Source organism: Mustela putorius, unplaced genomic scaffold, assembly GCF_011764305.1.
Source record: "Mustela putorius furo isolate JIRA1106 unplaced genomic scaffold, ASM1176430v1.1 tig00004121_pilon_pilon_pilon, whole genome shotgun sequence".
NCBI classification, from domain to species: domain Eukaryota; kingdom Metazoa; phylum Chordata; class Mammalia; order Carnivora; family Mustelidae; genus Mustela; species Mustela putorius.
Window position 1 is genome coordinate 312,871 of NW_025422246.1, and position 13,699 is coordinate 326,569.

Genomic DNA, 13,699 nt, shown 5'->3' on the forward strand with positions numbered 1-13,699 from the left:
TACCCAGAAGTGTGACTCCTGGGTCCTAGGGTACCTCTATTTTCAACCTTTTGAGGAACATCCATGCTGTTTTCCAGAGTGGCTGCACCAACTTGCATTCCCACCAACAGTGTAGCAGGGATCCCATTTCTCTGCATCCTCTCCAACATCTGTCATTTCCTGAATTGTTAATTTTAGCCATTCTGACTGGTGTGAGGTGATATCTCATTGTGGTTTTGATTTGTATCTCCCTGATGCCGAGTGATGTTGAGCACTTTTTCATGTTTCTGCTGGCCATCTGGATGTCTTCCTTGCACAAATGTCTGCTCCCCTCTGAGCAGAGAGCCTGATGCGGGACTCGATCCCAGGACCTGGGATCATGACCTGAGCCAAAGGCAGAGGTTTTAACCCACTGAGCCACCCAGGCGCCCCTCTGCCCATTTCTTGATTGGATTATTTGTTCTGTGGGTGTTGAATTTGATAAGTTCTTTGTAGATTTTGGATACTAGCCCTTTATCTGATACATCATGTGTGAATATCTTCTCCCATTCTGTCAGTTGCCTTTTGGTTTTGTTGACTGTTTCTTTTGCTGTGCAAATGCTTTTGATCTTGATGAAGTCCCAATAGTTCATTTTTTCCCTTGCTTCCCTGCCTTTGGTGATATTTCTAGAAAGAAGTTGCAGTGGCTGAGGTTGAAGAGGTTGCTGCCTGTGTTCTCCTCAAGGATTTTGATGGATTCCTGTCTCACATTGAGATATTTCATACATTTTGAGTCTATTTTTGTGCATGGTATAAAGAAATGGTCCAGCTTCATTCTTTTGCTTGTGGCTGCCCAATTTTCCCAAAACCATTTGTTGAAGAGACTGTTTTTCCCCATTGGACACTCTTACCTACCTTGTCAAAGATTAGATGACCATAGAGTTGATGGTCTATTTCTGGGCTCTCTATTCTGTTCCATTGATCTATGTATTTGTTGTTCTGCCAGAATCATACTGCCTTGATGTTACAGCTTCGTGATGTAGTTTGAAGTCTGAAATTGTGATGCCGCCAACTTTGGTTTTCTTTTTCAACATTCCTCTGGCTATTAGGGGTCTTTTCTTTTTCCATATAAATTTTAGGATTATTTGTTCTATTTCCTTGAAAAAAAATTGATGGTATATTGATAGGGATTGCTTTAAATGTATAGATTATTTTAGGTAGCATAGACATTTTCACAATATTTGTTCTTCCAATCCATGAACATGGAACGTTTTTCCATTTCTTGTGTCTTCCTCAATTTCTTTCATGAGTACTTTATAGTTTTCTGAGTACAGATTCTATGCCTCTTTGGTTAGGTTTATTCTTAGATATTTCATGGTTTTGGGTGCAATTGTAAATGGGATCAACTCCTTAATTTCTCCTTCTGTCCTACTGTTGGTGCATAGAAATGCAACTGAATTCTGTGAATTGATTTTACATCCTGACACTTTCCTGAATTACTCTATGAATTCTAGGAGTTTTGGAGTAGTCTTTTGGGTTTTCCACATAAACTATTGTATCATCTGCAAAGTTTGAGAGTTTAACATCTTCTTTGTCAATTCATATGCCTTCCATTTCTTTTTGTTGTCTGATTGCTGAGGCTAGAACTTCTAGTACTATGTTGAATAGCAGTGGTGATAGTGGACATCACTGCTGTGTTCCTGAGCTTAGGGAAAGGTTTTCGGTTTTCCTCCATTTAAAAAAAAACAAAAAACAAACTTATTTTTTAAACTTCTTTTTCAGTGTTCCAGAATTCATTGTTTATGCACCACACCCAGTTCTCCATGCAATACATGCCCTTCTTAACACCCACCACCAGGCTAACCCAACTTCCCATCCCCCTCACCTGCAAAACCCTCATTTAGTTCCTCAGAGTCCACAATCTCTCATGGTTCAACTCCTTTCTCCTCTACATCTCCTTATGTCCTCTGTGTTAATCCTTGTGCTCCACAAGTTAGCAAAACCATATGATAATTGACTCTCTCTGCTTGACTTATTTCACTCAGCATAATTTCTTCCAACCCGTCCATGTTGATACAAAATTTGGGTACTCAACCTTTCTGATGGAGGCATAATACTTTGTAGTATATATGGACCACATCTTCTTTATCCATTCATCTATTGAAGGGATTCTTGCTTCTTTCCACAGTTTCGCGACTGTGGCCATTGTTGCTATGAACATTGGCATACAGACAGCCCTTCTTTTCACTACACCTGTATCTTGGGGTAAATACCCAGTAGTGCAATTGCAGGGTCATAGGGAAGCTTTATTTTTATTTTCTTAAGGAATCTCCAGACTGTTTCCAAAGTAACTGCACCAACTTGCATTCCCACCAAAAGTGTAAGAGGGTTCCCCTTTCTCCACATCCTCTCCGACACATGTTGTTTACTGTCTTATAAATTTTGGCCACTCTAACTGGTGTAAGGTGGTATCTAAATGTGGTGGGTTTTTTTTTTAAGATTTTATTTATTTATTTGACAGAGAGGCTCAGTGAGAGAGGGAACACAAGCAGGGGGAGTAGGAGAAGGAGAAGCAGGCCTCCCGCAGAGCAAGGAGCCCAACGTGGGGCTCGATCCCAGAACCCTGGTATCATGACCTGAGCTGAAGGCAGACACCCAATGACTGAGCCACCCAGGTGCCCCTCTAAATGTGGTTTTGATTTGAATGTCCCTGATGGCTAATGATGATAAACATTTTTTCATACGTCTGTTAGCCATTTGTTTGTCTTCATTGGAGAAGTATCTGTTCATATCTTCTGCCCATTTTTTGACATGACTATCTGTTCTGTTTGTGTTGAGTTTAATGTGTTCTTTAGAGATCCTGGATATCAGCCCTTTGTCTGTAGTGTCACTTGAAAATATTTTCTCCCATCCGTGGGTCGACTCTTTGTATTGTTGACTGTTTCCTTTGCTGTGCAGAAGCTTTTGATCTTGATGAAGTCCCCCAAATCCATTTTTGTCTCTTTGTTTCCTTTGCCTTTGGAGACATATCTTGAAAGAAGTTGCTGTGGCCGATGTCAAAGAGGTTACTGCCTATGTTCTCCTCTAGGATTCTGATGGATTCTTGCCTCACGTTGAGGTCTTTCATACATTTCAAGTTTATATTTACCTATGGTATTATGTGTGTGTGCATGTGTGCATTTGTATTTTAAGGCAATGTAGCATTCTAAAGCAGGTTAAACTAGGAGGGTTAAACAAGAGTATCCAGCTAATATCTTCATGTATGGTAAAAGACAATGGTCAAGTTTTATTCTTGTGCACATAGCTGTCCAGTTTTCCCAGCACCATTTATTGAAGAGACTGTTTTTTTTTTCCCACTGTGTATTTTTTCCTGCTTTGTTGAAGATTACTTGACCATAGAGTTGACGGTCCATATCTGGACTCTCTACTCTCTTCCACTGGTCAACGTGTCTGTTTTTGTGTCAGTACCATGCTGTCTTGGTGATGACAGCTTTGTAGTAAAGCTTGAAATCAGGCAACGTGATGCCCCTAGTTTTGTTTTTCTTTTTCAACATTTCCTTACCAATTTGGGGTCTCTTCTGATTTCATACAAATTTTAAGATTGTTTGCTCCAGCTCTATGAAAAATGCCAGTGGAATTTTGATCAGAATGGTATTGAAAGTATAGATTGCTCAGGCAGTATAGACAATTTAACAATGTATATTTTTCTGATCCATGAACATGGAATGGTCTTCCATCTTTGTGTGTCTTCTTCAGTTTCATTCCTGAGTGCTCTGTAGTTCCTCAAGTACAGATCCTTTATCGCTTTGGTTAGGTTTATACCCAAGTATCTTATGGTTCTTGATGCTGTAGTAAATGGAATCAATTCTCTAATTTCCCTTTCTGTATTTTCATTGTTAGTGTATAAAAAAGCAACTGATTTCTGTACATCGATTTTGTATCCTGGCACATTAATGAATTGCTGTATGATTTCTAGTATTTGGGGGTGGTGTTTTTTGGGTTTTCTGTATAAAGTATTAGTCATCTTCAAAAGAGCATTTGACGTCTTTATTGCCAATTTGAAAACATTTTATTTCTCTTTGTTGTATGATTGCTGCTGCTAAGATTTCTAACAGTATGTTGAACACAGCGGTGAGAGTGGGCACCCTTGTTGTGTTCCTGATCTCAAGGGGAAGGCTGTCAGCTTTTCCCCATTGAGGATGATATTCACTGTGGGTTTTTCATAGATAGATTTTATGAAGTAGAGGAATGTTTCCTCTATCTTTATACTTGGAAGCATTTTAATCAGGAACGGATGCTGGATTTTGTCAAATGCTTTTTCTGCATCAATTGAGAGGACTATGTTGTTTTTACCTCTTCTTTTATTGATTTGTTCTCTCACATTATTTGATTTGTGAACATTGAACCACCCTTGCAACCCAGGGATAAATCCTACCTGGTTCTGATAGATAATATTTTTAATGTACTGCTGGATCCTATTAGCTAAGATCTTGTTGAAAATCTTAGCATCCATATTCATCAGTGATATTGGTCTGAAATTCTCCTTTATGGTGGGGTCTTTGCCTGGTTTGAGGATCAGGGTAATGCTGGCTTCCTAAAAAGAGTCTGTAAGCTTTCCTTCTGCTTCAATTTTTTGAAACAGCTTCAGGAGAATAGGTGTTATTTCTTCTTTGAAAGTTTGGTAGAATTCCCCAGGGAATCCTTCACATCTGGGTTCTTGTTTTTTGGAAGGTTTTTTGAACACTGCTTCAATCTTATTACTAGACATCAGTCTATTCAGGTTGTCAATTTCTTCCTGATTCAGTTTTGGAAGTTTATAGTTTTCCGGGAATGCATCCATTTCATCTAGGTTGCTTAACTTATTGGCATATAACTGTTGATAATAATTTCTGATGATTGTTCCTCTTTAATTGGTGTTAGTTGTGATGTCTCCCTTTTCATTCATAATTTTAGTAAATTGGGTCTTCTTTCTTTTATTTTGTATTAGTTTGGACAATGGTTTATCAATCTTATTGATAGTTTAAAAAAACCAGCTTCTAGTTTTATTGATGCATTCTACTGTATCTCTAGTTTCTATCTCATTGATCTCTGCTCTAATCTTGATTATTTCCCTTCTTGTGTGTGGAGTTGGCTTACTTTATTGTTGATTCTCCAGTTCTTTAATGTGTAAATTAAACAAATACACAGAAACACTGACAGAAGAAAAAGATGGGAGGGTGGTTATAAATTCTCAGTGTGGGTGAGGAAGGTTATTTTGATTCCTCCTGGGTGTATCTTGATATATTTGGATAAATTCCGGATTTTTCAATTCTTTGAGAGAGGTCACGATGGCAATGTATTTCCCCCTTAGGACCGACTTTGCTGTATCACTTAGGTTTTGGACCAAAGTGTCTTCATTCTCATTGGTTTCGATGAATTGTTTACGTTCTTTGATTTCCTGGTTGATCCAAACATTCTTAAGGAAGGTGATATTTAGCTTCCAGGTGTTTGAATTCCTTCTGAACTTTTTCTTGTGATTGTGCTCCAGTTTCAAAGCATTGTGATCTGAGAATGTGCAGGGAATAATCTCAATCCTTTGGTATCAGTTGAGCCCTGATTTTTGACCCAGTATGTTGTCTATTCTGTAGAAGATTCCATGTGCACTTGAAAAGGATGAGTATTCTGTTATTTTAGGGTTGAATGTTCTGTTATATCTATGAGGTCCATCTGGACCAATGTGTCATTCAATGCTCTTGCTTCTTTATTGATTTTCTGCTTGGATGATCTGTCTATTACTGAGAGTGGCATGTTAAGATCTCCTACTATTAATGTATTCATATCAATATGACTCTTTATCTTGATTAACAGTGTCTTATGTAGTTGGCTGCTTCCTTATTGGAGCGTAAATATTTACAATTGTTAGATCTTCTTGGTTTATAGACCCTTTAAGAATGATGTAGTGTCCTTCTGTATCTCTTATCTGTATCCAGCCTTCTTTTGAGGCCCATTGGCATGAAAGGTGCTTCTCCATCCCTTCACTTTCAGTCTGGATGTATTCTTTTCCAAATGGGTGTCTTGTTGACAACATATGGATGGGTCCTGTCATTTTAGCCAATCTGCAACCCTGTGTCATTTTATTGGAGTATTTATGGCATTCACTTTGAGAGTGATTATTGAGAGATACGTTTTTGTTTACATCGTGTTACCTGTGAAGTCCAGGTTTTTTAGATAGTCTCCATAAATTTCTGTTCAATGACAGTCTTGGGTTCTTTCTTCTGTTATGGAAACCCCTTTCATATTTCTCATAGTGCTGGCTTGGTGGTCACATCCTCTTTTAAACCTTGATGGTCTTGGAAGCTCTTTATTTCTCCTTCCATTTTGAATGTTGGTCTTGTTGGATAAAGTATTCTTGGCTGCATGTTCTTCTCATTTAGTACCCTGAATATATCTTGCCAGCCCTTTCTGGCTTTCCAGGTTTCTGTGGACAGGTCTGACATTATTCTGCTGGGCCTTCCTCTATACATATGGAATCTTTTTCCCCTAGCTGTTTTCAAGAGCTCCTGTCTAAAATTATGATTCATCAGTTCACAATCCGTTGTCTTGAAGTCTTTCTAGATTCTATGATCTTGGAGGGGGAACTTTCTGCCTCTAGGACATGAACGCTGGTTCCATTCCCCCAGATTAGGTAAATTTTCATGTAGCATTTATTCAACTATATCCTCCAGTCTTCTTTCTTTCTCCTCCCCCACAGGGATTCCAGTAATTCTGACATTATAATGTTTCATAGCATCATTTATTCCCCTGATTCTGTTTTCATGGCTTCTAAGCTGTTTGTTCCAGGCTTCCTCCTGATCCTTTTTTGTCCTCTAGATCACTGATTCTGTCTTCTGCCTCAGTTACCCTAGCTGCTAGAAAATTTATATTAGATTGGAACTCATGGAGAGCATTGTTAACATCTTCCCTGGTGACTTTCACTTCTTCCCTAACCAATTACATTTTGTCACTGATGATTTTTTCCAATCTAGCCATTACCTGGATAAGTGTTACCCTGAATTCCCTTTCCGACATACGGTTTATGTCCACATCCAATAGCTCTGATGGAGAGGGCACAGTCTCTGAATTTTTCCTCTGTTGGGCATTCCTCCTCTTAGTCATTTTGGTGAGAGATCCCTGAGGGGGTTGTTGCTAAAAGTGTCAACATGATCCAGGCAAGGTGCATTCTGGAACGCTTTTGAGCAACTGGGAGTCCCCAGCAAAAGTAAAGAAAAGAGAGAAAAAAAGAGAGAAAGAGAGAAAGAGGAAAAAAAAGAGAGAGTACCCAGCCCAAGTGGGCCCCAAAGTTAAGATTTATAACGTATACAAACAAAAACAGAAAAACAGAAAGACCGACAAAAGTAAAAGAGAAGAAAAGAAAGTACCCTGCCAAAATGACCCTTAGGTATAAGAATTATATACTACCAGAACAAAAACAAATACACAGAAACACTGACAGATGAAAAAGATGGGAGGGTGGTTATAAATTCTCAGTGTGGGTGAGGAAGGTTATTTTGATTCTTCCTGAGTGTATCTTTATATCTCTGTTAGAGGACTCAACTTTCCCAAGATGAAGGTGATTTAAATCTGGATATATATAGGGGTTGTATTGATTGGACAAAGAGGATTATATTGAAGTTTATCTCTATATGAATATTAAAAAAATGCAAAACCCCCCCCCAAGTATATGTATCAAAAAGTTCAAGTTAAAAGGTTATTATGGAATTTGTTTTACTGAAACTCTCATTGTGATGGCAAATAGGTTTGAAAAGTTATTTTAAAAATTTAAAAAAGAGTATAATGGGAACAAATTAAAAATAAAAGTTGTGTCTATGAAATATATAGGTTTTAAGGCAATGCAAGTAACATATTATCTTCTTTTCCCCTGATATTGGGGTTTTATAGTTTTATGGGGACCCTGTGGTGGTTGTCCTTGTGTTTTTTTGTTTTCTTTGTTTTTTGTTTTGTTTTGTTTTGTTTTTTTTTTAACTTGCTTTCTGGGGGAGGGGCCTGCCACATGGTTTTTCAGGCAGTCTTGCTAGAGTTGAGTTCTTCTGACCCCTATCAAGTTGCTGGGCTCTGAGGATACCGGTATTTCAGGCTTTTTTTCCCCTCCCCTTGGTGGCTTTTTGTGGTTCTTCAGAGGTTTAGAGGAAAGTAAGCTGCACACAGACCACCATCTCAGACAGCAGCCTCAGTCTGTTCCCCCTGGGTGGTCCAGAGCACAAAGACTCCCCTCTGCCACCTCCCACCAGCAGAGCACATCCCCAGCCACAGTCTCAAGTGTTGCAGAATCTCCTGCTTATACCCTGGTGCTACTAAAACCATGATCAATATTAGTCTGGAGAGCTGTTTCCAGTGGCGCCTTTGCCACAGATGTCTGGACCAGTCCAGACAACCAGACAGATCCCAACCAGAGATAACACCCTGAGATTTTCCCCTTCCACTGGGGCTGGGAGTGTTCAGACTCTCGCTGGTCCTGGAGAGCACCACTAGGGCCCACATGCACCTCTCTCAGGGGAGGGTGTAGAGCACAGCTCAGACTGAGGTCTCGCAGCCTGCATGCAGAGTGCAAAAGGCTGTGGTTCTAGAGAGTGCCAGCTGGCATCCACAACAGACTCTTTCATGCATGCCACCACCCAGATGCTCTCCTGTGTGCCAGTGGCTCAGGGATTATGGCCTGGATCTTCGGCCACACTCTGGCATGTTGCCGGCGGTGGCCATCCTGGGTCAGTGGGCTTAAGCCCTTGCCCCTAACCTCCCCATCCCACCAATTTCTCCTAAAGATCTTTTGCTCTCTTTGAGTGCTTTTCACCAGACTCCAAGTTAATGTTCATCCCCAATCCCAGGGCACTCTCATATTGGGGTATTACTTTCCAATGGGTCGCTTCTGGTGGCTTCCTATCCCTTTTGTTTCTTCCAATATCAGTCTGAAATTCCCACTAGCTTTACCTGTCCACTGGTGTCTTCCGCCCCTGTAGTGATCCAGAAGTGTATAATCCTACATCTCAGGCTGATTTTATATGTGTTCAGAGTGTTCTGATGGATAATCAGCTCACGCTAGTGGACCAGTTGAAAGAGCATCTCCTGCTTCTCGGCCATCTTTGAACATTTACAGTTTTTCCCCATTGAAATGATATTCCCTGTGGGCCTTTCATAGATGGCTTTGATGATATTGAGGTATGCAACCTCTATCCCTATACCCTGAAGAGTTTTATATTTTAATTTTTTATTTTTTATAAACATATATTTTTATCCCCAGGGATACAGGTCTGTGAATCACCAGGTTTACACACTTCACAGCACTCACCAAAGCACATACCCTCCCCAATGTCCATAATCCCACCCCCTTCTCCCAAACCCTCTCCCCCCAGCAACCCTCAGTTTGTTTTGTGAGATTAAGAGACACTTATAGTTTGTCTCCCTCCCAATCCCATCTTGTTTCATTTATTCTTCTCCTATCCACTTAAGCTCCCATGTTGCATCACCACTTCCTCATATCAGGGAGATCATATGATAGTTGTCTTTCTCTGCTTGACTTATTTCGCTAAGCATGATACCCTCTAGTTCCATCCATGTTGTCGCAAATGGCAAGATTTGATTTCTTTTGATGGCTGCGTAGTATTCCATTGTGTATATATACCACATCTTCTTGATCCATTCATCTGTTGATGGACATCTAGGTTCTTTCCATAGTTTGGCAATTGTGGACATTGCTGCTGTAAACATTCGGGTGCATGTGCCCCTTTGGATCACTACGTTTGTATCTTTAGGGTAAATACCCAATAGTGCAATTGCTGGGTCATAGGGCAGTTCTATTTTCAACATTTTGAGGAACCTCCATGCTGTTTTCCAGAGTGGCTGCACCAGCTTGCATTACCACCAACAGTGTAGGAGGGTTCCCCTTTCTCCGCATCCTCGCCAGCATCTGTCATTTCCTGACTTGTTGATTTTAGCCATTCTGACTGGTGTGAGGTGATATCGCATTGTGGTTTTGATTTGTATTTCCCTGATGCCAAGTGATATGGAGCACTTTTTCATGTGTCTGTTGGCCATCTGGATGTCTTCTTTGCAGAAATGTCTGTTCATGTCCTCTGCCCATTTCTTGATTGGATTATTTGTTCTTTGGGTGTTGAGTTTGCTAAGTTCTTTATAGATTCTGGACACTAGTCCTTTATCTGATATGTCGTTTGCAAATATCTTCTCCCATTCTGTCAGTTGTCTTTTGATTTTGTTAACTGTTTCCTTTGCTGTGCAAAAGCTTTTGATCTTGATGAAATCCCAGTAGTTCATTTTTGCCCTTGCTTCCCTTGCCTTTGGCATTGTTCCTAGGAAGATGTTGCTGCGGCTGAGGTCGAAGAGGTTGCTGCCTGTGTTCTCCTCAAGGATTTTGATGGATTCCTTTCGCACATTGAGGTCCTTCATCCATTTTGAGTCTATTTTCGTGTGTGGTGTAAGAAAATGGTCCAATTTCATTTTTCTGCATGTGGCTGTCCAATTTTCCCAGCCCCATTTATTGAAGAGGCTGTCTTTTTTCCATTGGACATTCTTTCCTGCTTTGTCGAAGATTAGTTGACTGTAGAGTTGAGGGTCTATTTCTGGGCTCTCTATTCTGTTCCATTGATCTATGTGTCTGTTTTTGTGCCAGTACCATGCTGTCTTGATGATGACAGCTTTGTAATAGGGCTTGAAGTCTGGAATTGTGATGCCACCAACGTTGGTTTTCTTTTTCAATATCCCTTTGGCTATTCGAGGTCTTTTCTGGTATTAGAATAATTTTAGAATTATTTGTTCCATTTCTTTGAAAAAGATGGATGGTACTTTGATAGGAATTGCATTAAATGTGTAGATTGCTTTAGGTATCATAGACATTTTCACAATATTTATTCTTCCAATCCAGGAGCATGGAACATTTTTCCATTTTTTATATCTTCCTCAATTTCTTTCATGAGTACTTTATAGTTTTCTGAGTATAGATTCTGTGTCTCTTTGGTTAGGTTTATTCCTAGGTATCTTATGGCTTTGGGTGCAATTGTAAATGGGATTGACTCCTTAATTTCTCTTTCTTCTGTCTTGCTGTTGGTGTAGAGAAATGCAACTGATTTCTGGGCATTGATTTTATATCCTGACACTTTACTGAATTCCTGTACAAGTTCTAGGAGTTTTGGAGTGGAGTCTTTTGGGTTTTTCACATATAGTATCATATCATCTGCAAAGAGTGATAATTTGACTTCTTCTTTGCCGATTTGGATGCCTTTAATTTCCTTTTGTTGTCTGATTGCTGAGCCTAGGACCTCTAGTACTATGTTGAATAGCAGTGGTGATAATGGACATCCCTGCCGTGTTCCTGACGTTAGCAGAAAAGCTTTCAGTTTTTCTCCATTGAGAATGATATTTGCAGTGGGTTTTTCATAGATGGCTTTGATGATATTGAGGTATGTGCCCTCTATCCCTACACTTTGAAGAGTTTTTATCAGGAAGGGATGTTAGATCTTCTTGTTGGACAGACCCTTTGAGTATGATATAGTGTCCTTCCTCATCTCTTATTATAGTCTTTGGCTTAAAATCGAATTGATCTGATATAAGGATTGCCACTCCTGCTTTCTTCTGATGTCCATTAGCATGGTAAATTCTTTTCCACCCCCTCACTTTAAATCTGGAGGTGTCTTCGGGCTTAAAATGAGTTTCTTGGAGGCAACATATTGATGGGTTTTGTTTTTTTATTCATTCTGATACCCTGTGTCTTTTGACAGGGGCATTTAGCCCATTCAAATTCAGGGTAACTATTGAGAGATATAAATTTAGTGCCATTGTATTGCCTTTAGGGTGACTCTTACTGTATATGGTCTCTGTTCCTTTCTGATCTACTACTTGTAGGCTCTCTCTTTGCTTAGAGGACCTCTTTCAATATTTCCTGTAGAGATGGTTTGGTGTTTGCAAATTCTTTCAGTTTTTGTTTTTCCTGGAAGCTTTTAATCTCTCCTTCTATTTTCAATGATAGCCTAGCTGGATATAGTATTCTTGGCTGCATGTTTTTCTCGTTTAGTGCTCTGAAAATATCATGCCAGCTCTTTCTGGCCTGCCAGGTCTCTGTGGATAAGTCAGCTGCCAATCTAATATTTTTACCATTGTATGTTACAGACTTCTTTTCCCGGGCTGCTTTCAGGATTTTCTCTTTGTCACTGAGACTTGTAAATTTTACTATTAGGTGATGGGGTGTGGGCCTATTCTTATTGATTTTGAGGGGCGTTCTCTGAACCTCCTGAATTTTGATGCTCGTTCCCTTTGCCATATTGGGGAAATTCTCCCCAATAATTCTCTCCAGTATATTTTCTGCTCCCCTCTCTCTTTCTTCTTCTTCTGGAATCCCAATTATTCTAATGTTGTTTCGTCTTATGGTGTCACTTATCTCTCGAATTCTCCCCTCGTGGTCCAGTAGCTGTTTGTCCCTCTTTTGCTCAGCTTCTTTATTCTCTGTCATTTGGTCTTCTATATCACTAATTCTTTCTTCTGCCTCATTTATCCTAGCAGTGAGAGCCTCCAAATTTGATTGCACCTCATTAATAGCTTTTTTGATTTCAACTTGGTTAGATTTTAGTTCTTTTATTTCTCCAGAAAGGGCTTTTATATCTCTCGATTGGGTTTCTCTAATATCTTCCATGCCTTTTTCGAGCCCGGCTAGAACCTTGAGAATTGTCATTCTGAACTCTAGATCTGACATATTACCAATGTCTGTATTGATTAGGTCCCTAGCCTTCGGTACTGCCTCTTGTTCTTTTTTTTGTGTTGAATTTTTCCGTCTTGTCATTTTGTCCAGATAAGAGTATATGAAGTAGCAAGTAAAATACTAAAAGGGTGGCCACAACCCCAGGAAAATATGCTATAACCAAATTAGAAGCTATCCCAAATCGTGAGGGGGGAGAAAAGGGATTAAAAAGAGGTTCAAAAAGGAAGAAAGAAAAAAGAAAAAAAAAGAAAAGAAAAGAATTAAAAAAAGAAAACAAATAAGAAAAATATAAAAAAGAAAAAATATATATATTAGATAAACTAGTTAAAAAACATTAAAAAAGAAAAAGGTAAAAGTTAAAAAAAATTTTAACAGAAGGCGAGAAAAAAACCAAATAATGAAAAAGAAAAAAATTAAATGAACTGCAAGACTAAAAAAAATCACAGGGAAAAAGCCATGAGTTCCATGCTTTGCTTTCTCCTCCTCTGGAATTCTGCTGCTCTCCTTGGTATTGAAACCGCACTCCTTGGTAGGTGAACTTGGTCTGGGCTGGATTTCTTGTTGATCTTCTGGGGGAGGGGCCTGGTGTAATGATTCTCAAGTGTCTTTGCCCCAGGCGGAATTGCACCGCCCTTAGCAGGGGCCGGGGTGAGTAATCCGCTTGGGTTTGCTTTCAGGAGCTTTTGTTCCCTGAGCGCTTTCTGTAGAGTTCCGGAGGACTGGAATACAAATGGTGGCCTCCTCGGCTCCGGCCCGGAGGAGCCGAGAGCCCAGGGCCCCACTCCTCAGTGTGCCCTCAGAGAACAGCACCCAGTTTCTCCCGTCTGCCTGACCTCCGGCGCGCTCCGAGCTCACTGAGCCTGCGATCGGTTCAAGGTAACCCTGAGCTGTGAGCTTACTGTCGGCTCTGTCTCTGTAGCTGGCTTTCCAGTTCCAATACCCGCAAGCTCTGCGACACTCAGACACCCCCGATCCTTCTGTGACCCTGCGGGACCTGAGGCC